Source organism: Neopelma chrysocephalum, unplaced genomic scaffold (assembly GCF_003984885.1).
Source record: "Neopelma chrysocephalum unplaced genomic scaffold, ASM398488v2 Primary Assembly neopelma1_71, whole genome shotgun sequence".
Lineage (NCBI taxonomy): Eukaryota > Metazoa > Chordata > Aves > Passeriformes > Pipridae > Neopelma > Neopelma chrysocephalum.
In genome coordinates, this window is record NW_020897731.1 from 10894833 (window position 1) to 10920215 (window position 25383).

Here is a 25383-nt window from a genome sequence, read left to right on the forward strand (position 1 = left end):
ACAGAGAAAAAACCTTGTGCTTAAGATCGTACACTAGAAGTAACAAGTTTTGAAAGCACCGTTCAGTATAATTGAGTTATTCTTGTGCTTAGCAGTTGTACTGTGTGATTTAACAGTTCTGTTTGCTCGATAAATACAGGCCATTTAAGATTGCACCGCATGGATGAGAATGTCCTCTCTCTGACAGCCACATACAGTGAACAAACCTGACTATTTAATTACAGACACTCAGAAAGAAACTTCGATATTTAAAATAAAAATTAATCTTCTGATCTCTCTACAGTATCATCATATAGTTATTAAAAGCCTTTCTAATCATAAATTATGCATATTACAAAATATGCTTTTACTGTTTGAAATAGAATACGTGATTGATTTGACAAAAAAAACCCTCTTACCTTTATTTGTGGATTTGCGTAAGTTTGCAGTGGAGAAATATTTTACAGTAGTTCATTAATCAGTGGTGGAAACAAAAGCTGCAATAGTATAGCTGAATGACATCAGATTAAATTTAGTTAATTACAGACGTCAATATGCAAAGGTGTATCTGTTTCCTTCAGGTTTGGAATTATTGAAAGACTACCTAAGACAATACATATAATTGGTCTGTGGAGTTTTATACATGCTGATCAAAAGCTGACTAATTCAGTTCAAACGTTTCACGCGTGACTGCTTGGTCAGATCACACAAAGCCATAAAAACTCTGAAGAGAGAAAAAAAACCTCAAAAGGAGAAGCAGAGGAAAGCAATGAAGGGGAGAGTACTTGCCTACTGTTTATGACAGTAGTTTATTTTAGTATTTAAGAGACCCCTGGTGGCCTAGTGGTTAGCGTGCAGGACTTTCACTGCTGCGACCACGGGTTCTAGTCCCCGGTCTCCTGGCCTGATGGAGGTCGTTAGCCCTGTGTGGCCATCCATCTATGAGAAGGACACTCTAAACAAACCTACGTCCTGAGGACCTCACTGCCATTGTCCAAGCTTGCTTGGCCCCGGCAGATGAACCTTAGGATTAAAGGGTGGGCTCAGTTCAGCGCAGGCTGTGTCTCACCTAAAAAATCCATTGCGCAGGCTGGAAAGGTAAAAGACCTTTCCCCAAATCTTCGTTCGCGAAGATGGGCCATTATTATATATTATTATTATTATTATTAAACTGCTATGAAGTCCCTGTTTTCAAAACTTTCCCTTTTCAGAATGTGCTGTACCTCTCAATTCAGTGATCCAATTGGTTACCATAGGAACAGCTGAAGACTTTCAAGTATTGAAGGTTGAATCTCTAATGGTTTCTACATATGGCTCCAAGAATAGGTCTAGCCTGATCCTGTAAAGGGATGTCTAGGACTGTTGGACCCCTTCTGACACCCTGTAAAGCTACCTATATGCCTAGTAATTAACATAGAAAGACATGTGACAGAAAAACCTAGTGATTACAGGAGGAAAGCTATCTAGTTAAAGACTATGTTGAATTAGCAAAGCAAATGAACCCAAAAGGAATGCCCTAGGAAAGACTCAGAAGAACCGGCAACTTCCTAAGCATATTAATGGGAGATTTTACTGTTTTCATAATTTCTAATAAAGTTTCTATATTTTTTTTAGAACCTTTTAGCTCTGTATTAGTGGCACAATATTTATAGTTGGATAATTATGCATAATCTGTTGTATTCACTGACAGATGTTGCAATTTTTTACATTTAACACTTTTGAAAACTTGGAGGGAAAAGCATATGTAAAAATGTGCTTTCCTCTTCCAAAAAATTATTTCAGTCTTTAGGAAGCTGTTGGACTTAGGATTAATGAATTTATTACCCTGTTAAGTCATCCCAACAGTCTTTTCTGCCCTGACTGGCATGAGCTGGGAGGAGAAGGATCAGCCTTTGTAGCTCCCTGGACTGATATTTCAATGTTGCTCAGCTGGCATCATTGACACCAAACCAAGTCATCACTTCACTAGCCAGACTACCCTTCCTTTCTTTAACATTTTATGACCTTCAATGGAAGTATTTTCTCTCCTGAATCCTTCTGCACCAAAGAATTCAATCTTAACAACCCTAACTCTGTAATTTTACCTTTCTTTTATCTCTACAGATTTTCTCACAGCTCTGTCTTAGCAGCGTGAAACAAGGATGGGCATCTGTGTCTTATCAGAGTTGACCCATGGAGTATTGGATCCCCAGCCACTAAAACAGGGAGGAGGGGGAAGATTAGAACAGATAGTTACAACACTCATTCCCAATTTATTTATTAAGTAGATGATGGAAAGTATAAATGGGGAAACAAGGAGGAAGTTGGAGTTGCCTTAGAGTAAGCAGTCAATGTTGACTCTTTTCTGCAGAAGGATGCCCTTAGGCCATCACCATAGTTAAATCTTTAACAGAAGAAAAGCAAGATGGGGCAGACTGTTATGAGAAAGTAAAAAGGCTGAAAATCACTAAGGATAAAAAAGAAAGGAAAGCCAGTCTTCATTTTTGTAGTTATTTGGATGTTATATGTAGATTTTAGAAATTTGAAATATTAAAGAAATAAACAAATAAGCCAAACTTAAAAAACAAAGTGCTAATGATTTATGTCAACAGATCCTGTGGCAGACGAACATCATAGTTTTTTGTGACTGCTTATCTATTATTCTGTTTATTCTTATTGAAAACTGATGCATTATGTTTCTGTGTTTGAGTTCTATGTACGATTCCAGAGGAAAACTAGGGAGATGGATTTGGAAGAATGCGAAATACTGAAATATTCTTTTTTAAATGTTTTATTAAAATATTAAATATATGAACAATAAAACTATATGTCAGGAGGTGTGAGCTATGATTAGTTTGTCAAGAGAAAAACATTTCCTGATTTTTTAGCTCAAGACACTGAGTATTCTGTTGCCCCACATTGCCCTATTTTTCTGTGTCTCTTTGTTATGCTGTGGCTTACAAATCTGCAGAAATGGCATTTTACATCCATGGTCAAATCTTCACAACAAACACCTTCTTGCCTTACCAAAAAAATCTTAATATTGCTGATTTTACTTGGACGTATTGCTCAACTCATTTTGAATTTATAACTTTTTAAATTGTTTTTGGGACATTCAAGCAATGTAACCACTCCAAAAAGACAGTAGGGCTTCGGTAGAGAAATTTCTTAAGGTTAATGTTGACTCTTGCATTGACAGAGAACTCCTGAGATCTAACTGCCCAGGTTGTTATTAAATAGATCTTTAAACTTTTCTGTGTTGTTTCCTCTGTCTATTAAAATCTGACTAATCTCCATATGTGGAGAAATTATAAAATTCTTAGCTTTAGTTTATGGAATTGTTCTTTTGCTTTTAGACCCATAATTTGAGTTAGTGTAGGCAGTTAGGGGACAAGCATATCACTGGACATTCTTCTGGACACATAAGCATACAAGTAAAAGTAAGGGTACTTTTTCAGGGTATTCATAATGGATTCATTTTACATGGATTAAAGCAGCAGCTTTTAATGCAGCTCTTGCTCTTTTACTCCTCTATAATCTCCTACCAACGGCTTCTACTTCTCCAATCAGCTAACACAATGAGAATCTCAATAAAAAAATGTCTTTCATGAGATTCTGTCATAAAGTGACCCTTTATGCAACTTTTGATAGAAGACAGAACCACTGGGGACTGTATAATATCAGCACAGTGAGCATCTCTAGCAGTAAATTTGCAAGTCTTTTCATTGTTTTTCTCTTGAGTTCTGATGGCTCTCAGCAGTAACATCTAGGAACTTTTGAAAACATAAGCAAAAAAATTACAAACAAAGACACCAAAGAGGTAGTTTTCTGTATCATTTTAGGTAATACAAAGTCAGCTCAACTAACTTCCCTTTAAGAGAGATTTAGCACTTAAGATCAATAGTGAAATCATAACATGGTATCCATGTGAGGGGCTGAAGTTGTCCTATGTTATTGACATTTAATTTTATTTATGGCAGTAAATCCACTAGCTTGGTCCTTTAATAAATTCTTCCCAGGAAACTACTTTGACACCAACTGCCAGTTAATTAAAATTAAATAAATTGCAAAGTAGCTATGTCCTTGTTTTGTGAAAACTGAAATTTTATTCTAATTTGAATTCTCTATGCACTACCTCTGTCTCTCATTTTCTTCTCTTTGTCCTAAGCCTTACATGAGTTCCCCAGGACAGAAAATGAGTAATTTTTAAATAAAAGATAGGGATGTTTTTTGCATTACTTTTATTTTGATGAACACAGCTCTGATTCATGTCTGAATACGTTCATGTAATACAACTGCATGCTAATAAGCCCTTCAGACATCTTATGGCAACTGAATTTGGAACATCTTGGAAGAAATATCTCCTGAGGATGATTTTTTGCCCAGCTCTGATCCTCATTCCTATTAGGTCACTCAGAAATTCTTCAGCATTAGAAATAATAAAGAAGGAAAACAAAACAACCAAACCACCATTTCTTAGGAAAACTCCTTTCTTCTTTCTCCTGACACAATAGTGTAGGGAAGATTAGATTCTAGATGCTAGGAAGAAGATGGGCAATGAAACTTGTCATTGAGCCTGTCATTTGCTTAATTTGTCAACTTTTTGTTGGCATAGGCTGAGGAGAGAGGCAGCTGAGAAAGAGGTGAAAATAATAAAAAGCATTTTATAGATTATTATTATATAGATATTAGCATTTTATAGATTATCTGAATTTAATATATTTCTCACATAAATGTAGATATCCCTTCAAGAAAATATGTATGTTGCTTATATGTATCTACATGCAGAACCATCAGTTGCAGTTAAATTCTGTCCTTGAAAAGAATGGCCAGTGAGACCTTTCTCTCACCATAACTTTGTGTTGAATGTGTAGTCTGAATTACACATTTGAGATCTCTCTCTAGACAGTAAAAACAGAATGGTACTTCTGAAAGCTGAGTCATTAAATCTGCTTTAAACATCTGTCTTCATATGGAACTAAATGCCATATGCTTATCTTCTCAACTGTCTGCCAAAGAAATCTTAAATCCTGCACTAGTTATCTAGCTTCTTTATGGCCACCTTTAAGTAAGATGAATCCTATCATTAGGATCAGCGTAGGAATTGTACCTTCACTGCATATATCTCAGGTAGATATGCTTTTATATTCCACAAATACCTGTATCGCTTCATTAATGTTAGAAAAGCTTTCATGGTTTACTTACACTTAACTTTTAGTTCAAGTAGCTGATTATTACTACTCATAAGAAAACACAAAAAAATCCCAATCAAAATCTGATTTTGCACCTGACATTACGCCTTTAAATAACTCTATAATAATGATGAGAATTGAAAAGAAACCATTCTTTTATTAAAGATATATGTCCTAGTGCTCGAGAGTTTATGCAAGTCCGTATCTTGATCATATTTCCTAATAAATTTTTTATCAGATTTTCTCTGCCTGCTGTTTTTTACCAATGTTACCTGGGGTGTTTGTTTGTTTGTTTGTTAGTTTTTCATTAGAGTTATGATAGAATCCAACCAGTCTTGAAAGACCAAGGTAGCTCTGAATGTATAGGGATGTATGGCATCTCTTTTCATATCCAGACACTACCCGCTGTCTAGAAATGGGTCAGAGATGCCAGCAGTCAGTTTCACAATAGTTGTGTTGTTGTTAGTTGAAATCTGAGTTAAATCTTTCATCCATGGTGCATTTACTCAAATTAATTGAGTACAGAATTAAAAAACAGTCTTTATTCATGTCAAAATACATTATGTTTTGAATCAAATGGAGCCTAATTCTTCATAAAAGACTTTGATCTTGACATGAGACAAATTATTTTTTTCACTGTAAAATAAATTCTATTCTAAAACACCATGAAATCTAAAATAAAGAAAAAAACCCAGTTACTTTTCCTATTATTATGACTACACAGTAATAGCTAGAGCTGTGTTTTGCCTGTATGGACAAACCTTTATTCTGATCATCACATCATGCTATGGCTTAAAAAATGGCTAGTCCCCACACATGAAACTTGGTAATGGGAAGTGGTGGTCGCATCAGTGGTATTACTGGTAAATCAATATCAAAGTACTTACATATAAATAATAAAGAATTTTGTCCATGACACAGAGAAAATAAAACATATAGGTTTTATCTCTAAAGAAATAACTCTGGATCTTCAGGAATGAGTAATGAGAAAATATTCTGTGTACATTGATTCTTGAATCACTTTATTTTGTAAATTAATGTTGGTTCCCGCTCTGAAACAATTCTCAACCTTAAATAAATACTTAAATAAAGACTTCCTATTTTAACATTAATTCTCATAACAGTGAAGAACCTGCTTTACTTATATCTTCTGGATTAACTATTACATCATATTTTCTTTCCTAAAACAGACCTCAGCAGTTCTCAGTCTGTTTTTTGACAAACTATTTAAATATGTTTTAGTAATATCCTAAAGGGCAAGATGTACAATGACTAAACATTTTGAACACTTCACAAATTTTCAGTAAAATCTTAAGTGTGCTAGTAAGTTAGGAAATAGAATAAGTGACAGCTTGTGTGGATTCTAAAGTGGGGAACACAGTTTCTGGAGTATTAGACATAACCTCAATGCATGTAAGGAATTATGGTAACAGAATAAATATCATACTTTAATTAGAGACCACTGGTAGCACTGACTGGTAACAAAAGGCCAAAATTCTGGCATTTTACTCAATGAAATCTGTTACTTAGTAGACCTTTAAGAGCTAAAGTTTGGAAATGTTGACAAGGGTGTTCACCTCCACACATGAAAGAATATGAAGTCCTATTAACTGCTGTAGGAAAAGAAATGTGAGGTACCTTAGCTGATCTCTTCAATCTTAAAAAATCCTAATTTGTTAGTGGAATAATTGAAATATTGTTTAGAAATAATTTCAGACTTGACTTATTACAATCCAGATATGGTTTTGCTTCATTTCTCAGCTAGTCTGGGTCAGACTGCTAAAACCTGGTGGCTTCAATATTGAAACAATATATTAGATTGAATATTGAGTACAATTTTTTGAAAATAAACAATATTTTATGTAAAAGTTGAATCATTAATTATCAAGTCATTTATAGTATAAACTTTTCTTCCTTTTTTTGGACATCACAACAAAAATAAAGAGCTCTTCAGTGTACGAAAAATTTGCCCAGACATTTATACTTTATCTACTTCTTGCAATATTTTGCTTTTTATAAGTCACCAATTCCTGGAGAAGATTTTTGATATGCTGGGGTAATCTAGAAAGACCTTTTTTTTTCACTTTTTGGTTTTTTTCTCAGCCCTTATATAAAGAGAAAAAAATCTGCAGGCAATATTATAAGCCAATATTTAATATTCTAAAAATTGTAGGATATATTGATAAATTCACATATAGATGACTGAATGTCAGAAGTGTTTCCTATACAAAGGATTGCAACAACTTAAAAAATTAATTGATAAGGAATAGTTAAATTCCTTTTTTTTTGATGTTCATGCTGATTTTAAATTAACAAGAACATAACAAAAAAAGTGTGATGATGGCACATTTTTCTATGAGGTAAATTTATTCTGTTTGCATCCATTGCCTGCTGACTCCTCCCTTCTCATTTATGGTGCTATTTATTGGCAATAGGATTTTATATTCCTGATCTCGGTGTCATTTTTGAATCAGATTTGCTCTTTAGGAACCACTCTATTCTTGTTGTTAAGATTTTACTGCTCCATTTCCAAAATTTAGGAAAAGATTATCATGGCTTTCCTGCTGAAGAGTTGAACTTTTACTGATTTATGTAGCATTCTAAACCTAAATCTACATTTCCGTGGTGTTTCCTGCGCAGCTTTCTCCATGGATTATTAAAAATAATTAAAATACTTAAAAAATATAAAGGGTTTTTTTCAGTTTCTTTTTATTAAAAGCAATTTCGTTACATTTTGTATTACTGATGTGTGAAATCTGAACATATTAGTAAAAAATTTGTGATTTCTTTTCCAAAAAAAGGAAAAATGAATAATATATTTTTAGAAATTATTCTTTCTACTGCTCAGCAAGTCATTAAGAAGAGAGAATTTTATTATTTATTATTAAATTACAGCATTACACTACATATCCAAAATGATGGAATTCAAAATATTCTGAGATGAGAGAAAACAGATGGAAACTAGAGTACAGTATAAATCCACAATGCAAACACCATTTGGACATGTCAGAAAACAGAGTACTTGCAAAGTGGTCTAAGTAATCCACAGAATAATTGCTTCATATGGGATTTACTACCTGTGATTCCTACAACTCATGTTGTAATTCCTTCCTGAGCTATTTCCAGTTATGGTTACCCATTTCTGGGTGGCTATTAAGTCTGACTGGAGAAATACCAATGATAGTGTTAGAAAATGTTAATTTAACAAAACCAAAACTTTGGTTAGAAAATAGCTTCTCTTTAAATCAAAATATAAGACTGTAGCATTTTCTTTTCATCAGTTTTAACTGGAATTACTGCTTGAACAAAAGGCATTAGTTGGTAGGGTCTGTAGTCCCACACCACAGTTTTGGTTTCTTTTACTGCTTTTCTTTAATACTTTTATTTCTTGCTGATCACTTTCCTGCCTATTGCCCCAGTATTAGGAAGTAAATGAACAAACACACAAATCTCTCAGTCTCTACAGATAATTAAAAACACAATGCCAAGTGAAATTTATCATAAAATATATTTAGATTCTAAATTGTAAAAAAAAACCCACCAATTTTTTTTACTGTTGTTTTGTTTGTTTAATATGAAATAACTTCAAAACTATTTGAACCAAATTTTCCAACTCATGAATAATGCAAAATACTGGCAATTTTGTATAATATTTTCCCCTTTTTTTTCCAACACGAATTGACTGATTGATTGATATCTAGTTTGAAGATTATTTTATAGAGCACATATGTACTTAACTGCAAGTGTTATGACTTCCCCAGAGAAAACATAAATCTCAAAATGGAGCAGTACAGAGCCAAACAGATTCTGAAGAAATATAAACCAATCTCTACTCTGCCCTTAATATCCCCTCTGAGAGCCATTCTTTATATACTACTTAGCTTGCCTCTCACTGCAGCTGTATTATGCTTCTGTTTAGTTAGTGCACAGTATTTTCTTTTCCTAAAACAGAAACTAATGAACAGCAGAGGATGACAAACTTGAACATGTGCTGAAGAGAGGCTTAGAAGAAATAAAAGAAATAAAACATCAGTAAAAAATATTATATCAGTTAAATATTATAACCCCATCCCACTCTAAGTTCCTGTTCCCAGAGGAACAAGTCTAGATTCAGAATGCATCTGACTGATCTGAGCATTGTGTCTGTTTTACAATCAGATGTAAAGGGTCATTCAACCTCAAATGTTCCTCTAGTTGGCTTATAGAAATATCATCAAGGTATTATTTCTAGAAATCTTTCTTCAATGACAGCAAAGTTGGTTGTTTCTTTTTTGAAGTGGCTTCTACACATTCCCACTAATGCAACCCATCACTGAAAATGCACATCTATACTGATTATTAGTATGTCTAGATGCACAACTTACCTAAGGACATACAGAAGTTAATTAATCATTGAAACTGTAGACAAATCTTGAGTTTCCTTGGTGGCAAATATGGGTTTTAATTAGCATTTTATTGTATTGCTTGGAAAGGAATAGAGAGAATGAAAATACTAAATAATGCAAATTTAATATACTATAGAGTATATATAGTATTGCTACAGTTCACTGAAGACTATTAAAAGTTCATGAATTTTTAAATATTTTTTCTGTGTTTGTTAAACTGTCAGTTGGACTTGCTCCATAAATATAACTAATCTTGGTAGGAATTCAATCTCCCTTCCTGTGTTTTGAAACTTGCATAAGACGAAAACCAGCCTGAAGAATGCATATCATATTACCATTCTATGCACCATCTCAAAGGTGCTTCTGAATATGTACTACTTCTTACAGAGTTGATAGCTCCAAAGGAGGGATGTCACAATTCCCAAACAAAAATGTCCCTAAATGCATTTACGTCTCGGTCTTCCCCAAAAGATATAGAAGTTTTTGTAACAAATGGTACTAATAAACTCTGCAATGTTTGCATCAGTTACAAATCAGTGGTAAAGCCTGGGCCTCTTTAATGGAATTTTAAATCATAATCAGGCAGAATGTTATGACATCTTCTAAAAAGCAATTCCATGACTTCCATGAGAGCACAAGCAGAAAATATCTAATGTCATCCTAATTTGTATGTCACTGAAATACAAAAATATGCCGTAGCAGTAGAGTGGCAATAGGAAATTATAAATAATCCTTATATTGAAAAATAATTTATTGGACACAAACTTTTACATGTTGCAGCTAAAGTAAACAGATGGTTATGACAAAGATTTAAGCTGTTGCCTTTTAGAGGAGCTATAGACCAGAAATGCCAAGATATGAAATGCGTTATAATCTACCCCTGAAGTAGAAATCTATTTACTAGTCTTCACAAATCCTTCACATCAAGCAAAGATCTCAGCCTGGCAATATTTCTTAGATAATAAGAAATATTACATTAACAGATTAAAAAAAACCCGTCTGTAGGAAAAACAGATCACACTGTAGGTAGACCTTTTTTTAGTCAGACACCAAATATTTGAAGGAAAAAAAAAAGCAAACTTGACTTAGGATGATTTTTGTGTAATTGTTAAATTTTGAATCAGTATTATGTAAATAATAACCAGAGTCTAGCTAAATGCCTTTGGATATATAACAAAAAAATAGACAAGGTGATTTATCAATTTAAAAATAAATTACATCTGTAAAGTCACAAAAATCAGAATATCATTTAAAAAATCAGTGGCTGCACTTCAGCAAGAAAGATCTGTTTCATTCTATAATTTCTTGTTCCTATTCTGCTAATGTACATTAATATCTAGGTTAAACTTTGTGGAAAGATTCTTTTCTCTTTTAATGTTTTTGAACTATAAAAAAGGAATCCAAAATGGCTACACTTTCAATATATTTTAAATATCCTATTTATTTTAAGTACCTATTAATATACACAGAACTACGCATCTCCTCCTGAGCATCAGACATTAAATATACTGTACGTTCATTATCTTTTTACATTGCTGTACAGCTCTTTGGATTTTCCTTTTAATGCTCAGATATATTATTATATGCATTCAGTACTTTAGGAGCAAGTCCACTTTCATTGAAGTTACATGAGGATGCTCAATGGTGACAATACTTGGACGCTGAAGGTATACATTAATACTTAGAAATGTAAGATAGGAAAATGTCAGAAAAAATATCTCAAGCTGGTAGTAGTGGAGTATTTGAGAAAGTTGTTATGTTATTTACTTCACTTTTACTGGTATCCCTAGTGTTTGGGGGCTTTTTGTACTACTAATCCTGTTAATGAGTCTATTGCTAAAGGCCCTGCGAGTACCACCATTTCCACGTTAGAATTCTTTCAGTATTAATTCATTTAAATCTTTTGAAAATTGTACGTGACACCGACATTTTAAGGTCTATGTTGATGTGAGAGTAAAAAATCCCAAAACCCATACAGCTGAAAGTCTATAGAAAATATTCCTGTGATGCCAGCATTGAATTGCATAGAGAATTTGATTGTTTGTTCTCTATAGGTCACAGATCCAAATTAATATACTGAAGCAAAAAGAAATTAAATGTTTTGAGTACCAATATCCTATATGGAGTTAATGGCATCTGCCAGACAGGCATACCAAGAAATAAATTAATAGGTGGAATTTGTCTGGTTTCATTTGTTTGAAAACTCATTTTCAGTATGTGGCACCCACCAATCTGCCTGACTCCATCTAACCCATTCATTACACATGGTTTGTTTCCTAATGGTGCCTATTCAATCAGAATCTGTATCTCTGAAATGCCTTACATTCCCCAAGACAAATGAGATACATTGCCTGTAAAACATATTTCTTTACTCACTTAGTCAAAGCTGTCTGCATTTACTTGAATACAATTTTGTGAACGATTCTTTCCTGCCTCTCTTTCGGTCATATAGTCCCTGCCCTTAAGCAGTGAAGGTCCATCAACCTAATTCTTTTCAATAACATACCTCTGCTTTCTATTATTGTACCTGTTCTTAATGATTTTCTTCTTACAGTCCAGCACATTCAAGCAGCACATCCTGCTGCTTGTTAAGTGAGAAATCCATTTGTGTAATAACTGGTAAAGTCAACTTAAGGAGGTAGAAAACAGAATAATACTTCTATTCTGTTTGACTAGTATCAGAACCAATTACTAACTATTCTGTGTAGACTAGTATCAGAACTAATTACTAAGTGCAGTTCATCTCTATGTTCATTTTGGTTATTCTGAGTTATAGAGTGCAGTAGAAGTACCAACCACCTTTCTAAGGAATATCTAATACATAAAAATATTTATTCTCATTAAGAGAGGATCCTTTTTATTTTTATTTTTATTTTAGTTTTATTTTTATTTTGGTTTTATTTTTATCCAGTACAATTTTTATCCATGTATTTCTCAAAGGAATTAAAAGAACTATTTTCTTAGGGAAAAAAAAATTAAAAAAAGGCATACTTTTAGTTTTTCAGCATCCAGTTGTGATATTTAATGCAACATTAATCAAGAGCAATGTCCAAAAGAAGGTATATGATGTACATTTTTCACATATACCTCCATCATTGTATCTAACTGAAAGCTGCTGAGCAGCTTATAAGGAAGATGTTGGACCTGTCACTTCTGATGTTGATCACAGAATAGCATTTACGTTGGAAGGTCTCTGTGGAGATCATCTAGTTTGACCTTCTGGTCAAAGCAGTGCTGATTTCAAAGTTTGATCAGGTTGCTCAGGGTCATATCCATTTGACTTTTGAAAATTTCTAAGATGAAGGTTCTCTTTGGACAACCTGCTCCAGTACTCTGTCAACATCACTGTGCTTTTTCGTTCAATCAGACTTTCCCTTGCTGCAGCCTGTCACCATTGTCTCTTGTCCTTTTGCCATGCACTTCAGTGTCTGGTTCCAGCTTTCTGGACCACTATAATTAGCTTGTCCTCCCCTAACTATCCCCACAGGATAAATAAACTCAGCTCCTTCAGCTTCTTCCCACGTTACATGTGATCCAGGCTCCTGACAAACTTAGTAGCAGTCCACTGAACTACAGTTTATGTGTTTCCTACTGGGACTCACAAAACTGGACAGTGCTTCAGATTTGGCTTCATGAATGCTGAGTAGACAGAAACAAGAATTTCCCTTCAGCTGTTGTTTATGTTCTTGTTAACATGGCCCAATAGACAATTATCTTAAGCATGCATTGCTGACTCCTTCAGTTTCTAGTCCACCAGGACTCACAGGTCCTTTTCTGAAGAGCTGTTTTCTAGCCAGTCTGCAACCTACATTAGAGAATTGTTCACTCTCTGATGCAAGATTTTCACATCTTTGCTGAATTCCATGAGGAACCTGTTGACTCATTCCTCCATCTTGCTGAGGTCCTTCTACATGGCAACCTTGACCTCCCACAAATTAGTAGTTCACCTCTATTGGGTGAGCTAAGTGGGCGTTCTGACTCATGAACCAAGTGCTCCATTAGACAGAAGTGAACACATATTTAGGGTAAATTTCTCTGTATTTCTAGGTTTTAAAGAATAAAATCTTTATCTCTTATAGCTAGATGAACTTTATGTACATTTCTAGCATTGCAAGTGTACAACCTGCAATCACTGCTGAAGTCCTGGACAGGCATAAACCTATCAGTGCTTTGGTTCAAAAAGACTTCCTAAATCCTAAAAGAGGATCCTGATGGTAAGACAGTTGTACTTTTTTAATCTAAACTGACGTGATCCTTGCAGTGCTGTCAGAGATAATGCCCAGTGAGGGAAAAGCTCTCGCACTGAGTGTGTAACATCCAAGTGACCACCAACCAGTCTACTCCTCTATCAGTTTTTGGTGCAGTAGCTTAATTCTCCCAGAAACAAAAAAGTAATCATCAAACATTCCATTAGTGTTTTGGATCAGTTTCTGTGGATCAGCTATCCATTCATTTGGTGGCTACAGTCCTCTCAACATAATGTTGCCATGAGTAGTTGGTCTTAGGAGTGTGGTGACCCTATCCATTCTTACTTAGTAGTTACTATATCTTGTGTAAAGGTGACTTATGTAACCATGCATAAGTATTTTTCCTAGTTTTGTAAAAATTATTTTCAATAAAGTTAACAAACAGGATTAAAATGAGCAGGCAATGTGCACTTGCAGCCCAGAAAGCCAACTCTAATCTGGACTGCATGAAAAGCAATGTGATCTGCAGGTTGAGGGAGGTGATTCTCCTCCTCTGCTCTGGTGAGACTCCACCTAGAGTACTGTGTTCAGCTCTGGGGCCCCAACATAAGAAGGACATGGACCTGTTGGAGCAAGTCCAGAGGACGGCCACGAAGATGATTAAAGAGATGGAGAAACTCCTATGAAGACAGGCTGAGAGGGCTGGGGTGGTTCATCCTGGAAAAGAGAAGGCTCTGGGGAGACCTAGCGGCCTTTCAGTACGTAAAGGAAGGCAAGGTGTAATGGCTTTAAACTGAAAGGGGATAGCTTTAGATTAGATATTAGGAAGAAATTATTTGCTGTGGGGGTAGTGAGACAATGGAACAGGTTGCCCAGAGAAATTGTGGATGCCCCGTCATTGGAAATATTCAAGGCCAGGTTGGACAGGACATTGAACAATGTCCCCTGCATGTGGCAGGGGACTTGAAATAGATGATCTTATAGACCGTTCCAACACAAATCGTTCTATGATTCTGTGTCTTTTAAAGAATGAACTGTGTAATGATAATTTATAGAAAATCAAAATATAACTAACTTCTGAAATATGTAGCTTTTACAACTATTATTCACTATCTGAAATTAATAAGTTTTTTTTTTTAGTTATGACTATGACAGCTGTTGGGGTACAATTTTTAATCAGAAAATGAAATAATGTTTTAAATATAAAATATGCTATTATTATTTTTCAAATTCTCTATATTATGGGTTAAAGTGGTTTATAATTTAATATACATTGCAGGACATTATAAATAAGTGGGTGAATGGTCATATTTATCCAAACAAAAGGCAGAGTCTTCAATACTGAAATTGGTAAGATTTTCTCTGCTTAAGTCAGTATCAAGTTGGTAGTCCTAACCTAAGGTAATATATTAAAAAAAATATATTAAAATATATTAAAATCTTCCTATCTTACACTTCATTTTTCTTACTAAGTTTAGGAAGTTCAGCACAACTCATCAAGTTCAAGGGGAAAGAGATTTTTAAACTAAAATGTTAAAAAACTGCTATAGCTGTCACTGCACATATTACAAATATCTAAGCACTTTGGGGCAATAAAACTGCATCTGATGGAAAAGAGAGAGAGTCAAAAAGTTAAACCAGACAGACACAAACAGCTAAGCTTAATTTAACACCATATGTGAACTGAGAAGTACTGACTAGCGTGTCATGAAAAGAAAATGCCTGAGGAAGTCTCTTTGAATAGAAGTCACTTTACTTACCAGTAGTGACTCATCCACTAGAGTTTCATAAGGTTTTTACTTCATTATCTCCACACTGAAGGATTTAAAAAAAGGTTGTCGATCTTAATACTTAATATACTAGATACCTATTATAGCGGAATTTCTAATTTTTGCAGACTCCAGACTGAATTCTTCAGTGCATGACTCATCTCCCACCATAAAATGGGCTCTGGTGAAATCTTCATCCTGCTTTTATGTAGGTAAGGTGAAATCAAAATAGATTGTTTTCAAGAAGACTGGATTGTCGTACTTTATCCAAAATTTTCTATGCTTTTTACTATTCTTTGCAAATCCCATATGAAAATTGGCAGAAATGGTCAGAAAGACACATAACAAATATTCTGACTACTGCAGATGTACAAAGTATTAGCTACTTCTTATGCCTCTCTTCCTTATTATTCTTTTGAGGAAGACATATCAGAAGTAAGTGCTCAAGATCCTTAAGCTGTGATTATTTCTGATTTGTGTATTTGCTGTAATTCCTCTAGTTTCCAAGGTCTTGACATTTGGATGTAGACTTTTACTATCTTGTTCATTATCAAGAGAGAAAAGTATCAGACTAAAGCATGCAAATGACTATTGCCAATGTGACCTCTTTCTTTTCCTCTCTTTTTTTCAAACCTGATGCCTCACTGGAATGATTAGGAAGCAACTTCCTTCCAGAAAATGTTCTGTGCAGCTTCAACTCCAAAAGGCTGTTAGCTGCAGAATTTCCTGGTGGCTATTCTGTTTTAAATTTACCAATTTTTTATCTTCCTCATAATGAAAAAACACTGGATCTTTAATGAAGTTCAGTCTACAAATTATACTATTTAAGAAACACTTTTTTTTGAGGATTATTTTAAAAAATATATATGCATTTATACCTTTGTATATATTATTTGTATAATTTATATATTTTAAATATTTTTATTTTAATATTTGTCTGCAGTCTGGTATTCATGTTTTCCTCACTAGATCTCTGTTGTTTGTTTTATAGAAGCTAGATAACTATATGATTAAATACATATTTTATTGCAGTGTGAACTACAATAAACAAATTTGCTTTCCAGTGCTTAACCAATGAATGGGACTTACAGCTAGAATGTTCATCAGATGTGCTGGAGGGTAAAAAATTAATCATCTTCCTTAAAAGAAAGATATTTTCAACAGAATAAAAATACTTGTAGAAATCAATGAAAATGTCCTATCAAGTAACTCTTTCAATAGTGTTGCTTTAAAATGAAAAGTTGGGGTACTTCAAGGGAGTACCCCATTGCATTTAAAATTTCAACAAACAGATTAATACTTTCAAATTGGAAGGAGAAGAGAGTTAGCCCAATATACATGTAGACTCATTGCTTTATTTCTGACATGTAGGAAGTTTATCCAGCTTACATGTAACCCCACAGTAAAATTTACTGTTACAACTTTCTGAATTATTTCACCAGTTAAAATTATAATAGAAATTAAGACAAACTGTTGGGAAAATACTTTCTTGTTTCTGCAGTTAATGACATACATATTTTATCACTGATATTTGTCAATGATTTAGACTTGGCAACATCAGTATCATAGTTACTTACTCTCCAGAATATTTTTTAAATTAAACTATAGGTTTATTTTTAAATTTAAAATGGGTATTTTCTCAGTTGCAGACAACCAAAATTTATTTCAAATGAATATGCAAATGTCTCACTACCTGTTAAGTGGGAGCCGCCTTAAAGGAGGATAAAGTGCTGAGGAAAGCGAGAGAGTGAAGAAAATACTTTTTAGGTCATTGATGTCACACTTTACTTACAATTCTTCTTAAGAAGACTCCTGACACAACATCTCTTCTAGAGTAGTGTCTGAAGGGAAATCCTGGTGCTTTTCCCCAGAGAGTAAAAATAACACTGGAAATAAAAATTAGTTTCCTGCCACTACCACCATGAAGTATTTACTTCACTGCTTGTGTTATGCCAGGAGAAAACATTTTATTGCAGCACTGAACCATATTACCGATTCCTTGTCAAACATTTTTATTTCAGTGTATGGATACATATTTTAAAAAATATCTTCATTCAGTGAACAACAAATAAGTTTTAAAAAAATCACATATATAGCCAAACTTTATTTTTTTTTCAGTCCTTCACATATTCAATGCAAAATTTGCAGAAGGCTCCACACACAGAAAAAAAGTACACCAAAACTAACATCTTGATATGCTAAATTTAAATGTATTCTTTTCTGTTATGGCAGATAATCAGTAAAGCATGAAAGCTTGGAGACTAAAAAAACCCCAGCTCAAGTGTTTCAGGTTTTAGTGTTCTAGAGCTATCACTAATCACATACCAGCAAAAGTATCCTGCAGTGACTACTAGAGAAAATAAATCTGAGCAATGGATCATGATATTTATTTATCTGCTGATATTCGACTGTATTTGTAGAAAATGAATTCCTGCTACATACCTCTTCTCTCCAATTTGCAAACCTCAAAATACTAGCTAATAAATTTTAAACCAGAAATGTGTCTGATTTAGATTCTGCATCATGCAGAACATGCATATAGAGAAAAGTAACGGAGGTTGTAAAAAGATCAATACAGGAAAGGTGTTTCAGAGGGGTTTTTATGGTGGTGTTTGTTTTTTTTGTAAAAATGGAGATGAAGCATGAAAAATCAAAATCAATTTGTAAAACAAAAGGAGTTTTTTGGGTGTTTTCAACACAGTACATTACAGTGTGTAGACTGGTTACCCAATAATAGTGCAAAACAAATACTTGCTATTGAAGGGACAATGACAGAACAATTCTCCTCAGATTAATGGTAACTGACTTAGCTTTCTTTTTTAACTGATTTTAATATATCAGAATGTAGTATATATAATTTTTTTTCATCCGGTACCTGAAATGGTACTACAAAAGAGAATATAATTAAAGTAATAGAGACTGGCCAAACATCTTTAATATGGAAACTAGATAAAAAAGAGGCAGAAAGAGATAGTGTGGAAAGAGGAACTTTCAAGCTTAGATGATATTACTCATTAAGTTGCTAAAGATTAGTCTTGAGACAAATCTTGTTTAATAAAATCATTAGTTATAATGAGCTAATAGAGTGCGAGTGTAACAATGCAAGCTGATAATAACAAAGTTCAGTGATATTATTAATGTAGAACACCAAGAAATGACTGGATGACATAGAGAACTACAAAAATAAAAATGGCCTAAATTCAAATATAAATACATTAGATACAAATTTCAACAAAACAAAATGTTGCTCAGGATTAACAAAAATAATTTTTACTATGGTGTGTAACTCATGTTCTGGAAACAGTAGATGAAGGGAAGATATAGAATTATTGTCTGATCACAGTTTCACATTACAAAACTTGCAGAACGCACCTGTTTGGCAGGAAAGTGCAATTCTGTGGTATAGGAGCTAAGTTTTATCCAGAATAGGGCTCCAGGATAGACAGGAAAATATTTATGTCATTTATTGAAGTTTTTGAGACCTTTTCTGTAATGCTTCTTTGAAACAATCTGCACAATTATTATTTAATTTCCTAGGAAAATGAAGTTTTTAGGAACGATGATAAGAAAAATTCGTAGATATTCTGAAAAAAACTTTCCAGTATGAGGATGTATTAATAAATGACTGACTTAATAAATAAATAAATAATTGAATGCCACTTTTACTGTCTTCTACTCTACCTGAAAAAAAAAAAGGTGAGGTGTGATTCTTTAAAAACATTTTGAAAAAATCCCAGTCAGTAAATATATCAAATGTTGTTTTAGCATCTTCTATGGTAACCCTCTTATTGAATGACAAAGTCATTAAATGACTTTGTGAGTTGTGGATGCATGGAGTTCTACATCTGTTTCTTCAGTCAATTTCCTTAAAAAATTAATTGGAATTCCTGTTGATGCTGCAATCAACACAGGAACAAAGAAGAGGGCAAAACTAAGTAATAGTTATACATCAGTAATTTATGAATTAGAGGAAAGAAAAGAAAGAAACTTCACATAATTCAGAGGTTAATTATCTATTTAGTCATAGGCTAGTAAAGACAAGTTAAATTATCAATTTCCTATAAAATATGATTTCATCACATTTTAATACCTCCATATAGTTTCCAGAAAATAAGATTACAAAACTGAGAAACTTTGGAAAACAAAATATTATTTTTAAAGTTACACATTATCTGTCCAGTAATTTCTTTAACACTCCAGTTTTGTAATGACTGGAAAACAGTAAAGCTTTGAAAAAATTTTCTTTCTTAGGAACAGTGGAAGTTCCCTTGGAAACCAAAGACCAGATGAGGATCGTGTTCACTAATGACAAAACTGTGATCTTATGTATGGAAATTTAGGCTAATTTAAGTGGACACAAACAATGTCATAAGATGTATATAAAGCTAGGATACTATGTGTGCATTAACAAGTTCAGCAAAAGTGAAAGCTTTGAGTGGTTAATTGGTGCTTTTTGATTTTTACTGACAGTTTCCATTTTCTGAAGAAGGCAGGATGTAGATTCTGACTGTTGCCGAGGAATAGTGAAATGTTTGCATGATAAGTCTAACTTTCAATGACATTATTATTGCTGATAAGGCAAAGAATACTAGAAAAGAAGACCATTTACCAATTATTTTTTATGTATTCTTGTGTACAATGGTGATGTGTTAAATGCCTAATCTGTAGCACCTGGAAGAACCCCCCAAAATCAGATTTTATTAACAGGACAAAATAATGAGATTACCCTAACTGTAAAAAATAAAGCGATAAGATATACAGGTATGGAAAATTTGTAAATGAACTTATACATATGTACACAAATATAATAACTTCACATAAAATTGAAAATTAATAATTCCTAAGAAAATTAATCTAATTTCTTTAAATATAAGCATTATCATAAGAAAAAACAAATTATCATAATAAGGATTTACCTATAAAGAATTTGCCATACCTAGTTATATACATGCACAATCTCCATATATGCACGTTAAGCATAAAACATACAATATGATTTTATGATGTATTTATATATCTTCTATAAATATAAGGTACACATAAATATACATAATACACAGAATAAATATACACATGCATAAATAATGATATATCAAATACAGTTGCAGCTATATATGCTTTTAACATATTTTGTCATTTCAAACAGTTTTATGGAAAGCTTTTTCAAAGCAAAAAATAATCTTGATTCATTATGGACTAGTTTAAGTCAGAAAAATTATGTCCATGTGCTACTCCAAATCATATTCATAATCCTGATAGAAAGGAACATTTTTTTTAACATCTCTCGCTGTTAGTCTTCTACTAAAAGAATGGTCCCATAAGAGTAAAAACATTTTACCACTGACTTCAATGGAGACAGAACCTACCTATTTTATTCAGAGACAATCTAGGTGTTTTAGCATCTGCTACATAGATCATTCACAAGAAATTGTGTTTAAGAGGTCATTCGCATGTTCAAATATTTTAATGTTGCAATATCAACAGTATAGAGAAACAAGAACATTCTTTTCTTCTGCAGAGAGCAGAAGGCAAACATTCTTGTAGGAAAACATATCAAGATCTAATTTGTGCAATGTTCCCAGTGTCCTTGGAGTTGATGATTTGTCAATATTTTCATGTATCATATTAGTTTTATTTTTAGATATTTATAAATCAGCTAAAAAACATTTTTACTGCAGGCTAAAATTTAAAAAACAAAATTTCAGGAAAAAAGCCTCAATAAAAGAGTTTAGATATTATATTATATTAAAAAAGGTAACAGACAGTTTTGCGTAAATATAACACAACATACATTCCTCATGCATCTGACACATAAAACAAAAGGGAGGAGGTTGAGGATTTCCAGAGCTCCCATAATATGCAGAGGCACCTGGATTACCTTCTTCAGAGTAGATTCGCACAAAATATGTCAAGTCTTAAAGCTGAATGCACAATCCAGGTATCTCTGTCCAGTGAAAAAGTCCAACATCAGCTTTTCAAAACTCTTTACTTTCTTTAAAAAAAATAATATATCATCATGAATCCTTTTTTTTTTTTTAAATTGGAAAAATTTCACAGAAGAGGCTAAAAAAGACTCAATGCAGTGTATCCATGCACCTGACCATAAGTGATGCTGTCACTGCTTATGGGAGGTATATCCAGTTCTTTTTAATTCCCAGGGATCACTGCTGTTCTTGCTGCAATGTTCATAATTAGTACTACCACTACTAAAATATCAGTACAATTTCTTTTCCACACAGGTTGATTTATTGAAATGCACCCTAGATTGGGCAAAAAAAGAAAGACACAGTTTGAGGAAGACACAAACACTTAGACAGCGGCTGAACTAAGACTCAGCAGCAAGAGTAAAAATGCTCAAGTGCTGTGCTAGATCCTCAGATGTTTTAAACCTCCAGGTAGTTTTATTAATCAAAAAATATTTGCAGTAAAAGCCAGACATTTTTGCAATTCCCCCTCAGTAAAATAAATACCTTTAAGTTTCTGGATTGTAAAGCCATCCACCAGGTCAAACATCAAAAGATCTGAATAGTTTTGGATGTATTAAAAGGGCAAAATGGCAGTTAGACATCTGTGTGGAATTAGTCCTTAGCCTTTCCTATCAACAACAAAATCCAACAACAAGTGCAAAATTCCTCTTTTCCATTTTTAGCAATATTTTGTCACATTAGGATGAAGATTTCATATGAAGTCTGTGAATGCAAACAGTCCAGAAGAGAGGAATGGGAAATAGAAGGCAGTAGTGAACTGCAAAATACCCCGTATATTCTGTGGACTGGAAAATGCCCCTGCAGGAAAAACACTACACTGGGGTTTGATATGAAAAGAGAAAGATTATAACATGTGATGGGCAGGGCTGTCTGTAAGCATTTTTGGCTGCCAAGCTTGCAATGTTCAGAGTTCCCTTGGGAACATTTTAGGCACTCATTTAACATAAGCTGTGGATAGCGTGATGGGTAACAGCGACAAAGCTGTGCTGTCAGGGAGTTTGTTTTCTTGCCTATAACATCATACCTCCTGCCTCTGCCAGTAGTCTGGCCTCCACAGTCTAATAAAACACTAAATGGAGTCATGTCATAATGTCATGTTCTTTTAAGTGTATTTACAAGGGGCAACTTCATATTCTCTAAAGTTAGACTAGTAATTTTTCACAGTAGTCATCTTGAATAATTTCTTATTTTTTAAAGAAAATACTTATATTTTAAAGGATACACTCTATTCTAGTCTATTAATGATTTCCAATATGGTTTACTAGTAAATTGAAATTGTGTATACTCATGAGGGTATTCTTTTCTATGTAATTTACCTATTCATCAGTGTGTACTTAAAGCATTTCATTTCCAGTAGGACAGAGAAAAACAGTTATAAAAAAAATAAAATTATCTACAATATCTATAACAGGTAACTAGATACTGTATAACAACAAATGAATTAATTTTATTTAGGTAAATTTTAAAAAACATAGTTTAAAAGTAAGATAGGAAATAATTGATGTAAGCTGAAACTTTCAGTTTTCAAAGTGACTGATGTTTGAATTAACTTGCAGGTTAAAAACGGTTTTTATTTTCCCCCTTTTATCATTAAGTCAGCTGATACTTTTTAACATTAACACAATATTGCAAAACAAATAGAAGTACAAAAGGAGCTTAGAGTTACCCATCACCAAGCATAAAACAACATTTGGGATAAACAAAATACTATTAACAATTTAAGTAAAGAAAAAATTTCTATTTTGCACATCAAATAATATTTCTGCAGGATAATATAATTATAAATCACATTACTAAAAATTAAATCTCTCACAACAGGGATCCTATTCAATTATTTAGCTTCCTAGGTGATATGCAATCAAAAAAATTAAATATAAGTTTATTATAGAATTAGAAGAAGAAGCACCCAGATAGGACCTCAAAAGAGCATGTGGTCAATCCTTCTTCACCAAAGTAAAATTACTTATAGTCAGAATTTTCCTTTAAAATCCTATTTAAGAATATTTCTCTACAATGCCATGGAGCCTATTGCACTCTGGACCAACATTACAGTTAGACTGTTTCCTCTTACTATCAAGCTGAAATACCTTTTGTCACTTAGCGAGCTGGTATGTTTCTCTGCTAAGACATTTCCTTTGTAAGGAACTTACAACTTACATTACAGCAACAAGGCCAAGGGCAAGACCCAAGACCTGGGTCAGGATAATCCCTAGCATCAATGCAATCCAGACAATGGAAGCCAGACTGGAAGGAGCCCTGCCAAAAAGGACTTGGGGGTGCTGGTGGCTGAGAGGTTCGACATGAGTTGGTAGTGTATGCTTGCAGCCCAGAAAGCCAATTGTATCCTGGGCTGTATCAAAAGAAATGTGACCAGCAGGTTACAAGAGGTGATTCTGTCCCTCTTCTCTTCTCTTATGAGACCCCACATGAAGTACTGCATCCAGCTGTTGGAGGGAGTCCAGAGGAGGGCAACCAAGCTGATTAGAGAGAGGGAGAGAGCATTCCTGCTACGAGATCAGGCTGAGACATTTGGGGTTGTTGAGCCTGGAGAAGAGGATGCTCCAGAGTGATCTAAATGCAGCCTTCCAGTATCTAAAAGGAGTCTATTTACAAGAACATGTAGCAATAGGACAAGAGAGAATGTCTTCAAACTGAGAGTAGGTTTAGATTATATATTAGAAAGAAATTTTTTACTGTGAGGTTGGTAAGACCCTAGAACAGGTTGCCCAGAGAAATTGTGGATGTCTCATCTCTGGAAGTGTTCAAGATCAGGTTAGATGGGGCTTTGAGCAACTTGGGCTAATAGATGATGTCCCTGCTCTTGGCAGAGGGTTTGTAACTAGATGATCTTTAAGGTCCCTTCCAACCCAAACCATTTTACGATTAATTGTTTTTAGAAGGTTATTATTATGCTCCCATTTTTATCTCAATTTGTACATTACACTTTCTTTCAGACAATCCCTGGCATAAGGGTGCATGTCCCATTTGCTTATTCAGAATACAAGTGATATGCCCAATGTAAATAATGATTCTTTTTTAGACAGTGCCAGTGACTGTGGCAGTAGATCTGCAGTATATGAGAAACTGTTGTTTAAACATGTTTCAAAATGGCCTTTCGTAGTCTCTTTGCTAACTCATGCTTCTTTTTCCCAAGACCCCCCACGGCAAGTGTTATCTCTGTCTCAGGAATGTCCTGAGAAGATATCAAGAAGTCTTCTCACTGGACTTTGTTAACCCCTTCCTATTGATTGTTAACCCCTTCCTGCGACTGGGTGTTCCTGTAAGCCCCTTGAGACCTGTAATTGGTTACTCTGTGAATCCTCCTAGGACCTATAAATGTAACCACCCCAACAATAAATGCTCTCTTGCCTCCTCTCCACATCCTGTGTGCTGTCTCTGTGGCTGCCATGGGACCTCGTGGTGGGGGGGAGGGGGGAGCACCTAACCCCTCCAGGCTCAGGACCTGAAGAAATCCCTGGTGCTGGAGTTCCCCCCTCCCTATCCACATTCAACCGTCGGAAATGGCACCCCACAATGTGAGGAGATCCAGAACTGGTGCCCCGTGGGAGGAGATCCAGAACTGGTGCCCCGTGGGAGAAGATCCAGAAGTGAACAAATGCAAACAGAAATGTTATCCTACACACGTGATTCAAAATACTTAAGTCTAAGTGAATCTTGGAATGTAACTGCCATTTTGACAGAGCAACACATAAAATCTTGTCTAATTTTTGACCTCACTGCAGTTGTACATTATTTCTGGCAGCATTAATGCTTAGACAATTTTATTTCATATTTGCACACATTTTATTTATGCTTCTTAATTGTGACATTTATACTTTGTTTTTATTGATGATTTCAGATCGGTTTTCCATTTTCTCAAGATCACGGTGAATTCTGATCTTTCA

At 34.1% G+C, this 25383-nt stretch overlaps 1 long non-coding RNA gene across 1 annotated transcript; it reads right to left on the minus strand.

The window, feature by feature from the left end:
* Positions 1-300: 300 nt before the first annotated feature.
* LOC113969261 lies at positions 301-25001 on the minus strand. Its single transcript, XR_003534796.1, has 3 exons — positions 24825-25001; positions 2967-2975; positions 301-311 (listed from the first exon to the last, which is right to left on the minus strand). It is a non-coding gene; the product is annotated as an uncharacterized LOC113969261 (long non-coding RNA).
* Positions 25002-25383: the final 382 nt, after the last annotated feature.